The 1,159-nt window shown below is 49.4% G+C and overlaps 1 pseudogene; it reads right to left on the bottom strand.

Annotated features, from left to right (window-relative positions):
• LOC145747827 (small subunit ribosomal RNA) lies at nt 1–1,142 on the bottom strand (annotated as a pseudogene).
• Nucleotides 1,143–1,159: the final 17 nt, after the last annotated feature.

Below are 1,159 nucleotides of genomic sequence, written 5' to 3'. Positions count from 1 at the left end.
CTTTAAGTTTCAGCTTTGCAACCATACTTCCCCCGGAACCCAAAGACTTTGGTTTCCCGCAAGCTGCCGGAGAGGTCGTCAAAATAACGCCCCCCGATCGCTAGTTGGCATCGTTTATAGTCAGAACTAGGACGGTATCTGATCGTCTTCGAACCTCTGACTTTCGCTCTTGATTAAAGAAAACATTCTTGGCAAATGCTTTCGCAGTCGTTCGTCTTGCGCCGATCCAAGAATTTCACCTCTAACGGCACAGTACGAATGCCCCCGTCCGTCCCTCTTAATCATTACCTCGCGCTCCGAAAACCAACAAAAAAGAACCGAGGTCCTATTTCATTATTCCATGCAACACTATCCAGGCGAAGCGCCTGCTTTGAACACTCTAATTTTTTCAAGGTAAACGTCCCGGCCGCCGCCGACACTCAGTCAAGAGCACCGACGGAAAACCGGAGGTAAAGCCAGAACGAACAGTGCACGCCTTGCGACGGACCGAACGCCTGCGCCCAAAATCCAACTACGAGCTTTTTAACCGCAACAACTTAAATATACACTTTTGGAGCTGGAATTACCGCGGCTGCTGGCACCAGACTTGCCCTCCAATGGATACTCGTTAAAATTTTTACAGTGTACTCATTCCAATTACAGGGCCTCGTTAGAGTCCTGTATCGTTATTTTTCGTCACTACCTCCCCGCGTCGGGAATGGGTAATTTGCGCGCCTGCTGCCTTCCTTGGATGTGGTAGCCGTTTCTCAGGCTCCCTCTCCGGAATCGAACCCTGATTCCCCGTTACCCGTAAGAACCTCGGTAGGCAGATACCGTACCGACGAAAGTTGATAGGGCAGACACTTGAATGATCCGTCGCCGGTGCAAGACCGTGCGATCAGCAAAGTTATCCCGAGTCGCCAACAAGACGAGCCGAAGCCCGGCAGGTTTTTGATATGATAAAGGCGCGCCTCCCGCAAGGTCGGCGCTTTTTGCATGTATTAGCTCTAGAATTACCACAGTTATCCAAGTAAAATTTACGATCAAATGAATCACGACTGATTTAATGAGCCATTCGCAGTTTTACCGTACGCAAGTTCGTACTGAGACATGCATGGCTTAATCTTTGAGACAAGCATATGACTACTGGCAGGATCAACCAGGTAACTATCGGCCGACA

The sequence above is a fragment of the Corella eumyota genome, chromosome 3, assembly GCF_963082875.1.
Source record: "Corella eumyota chromosome 3, kaCorEumy4.1, whole genome shotgun sequence".
Lineage (NCBI taxonomy): Eukaryota > Metazoa > Chordata > Ascidiacea > Phlebobranchia > Corellidae > Corella > Corella eumyota.
This window is presented reverse-complemented; position numbering and strand designations above follow the sequence as displayed.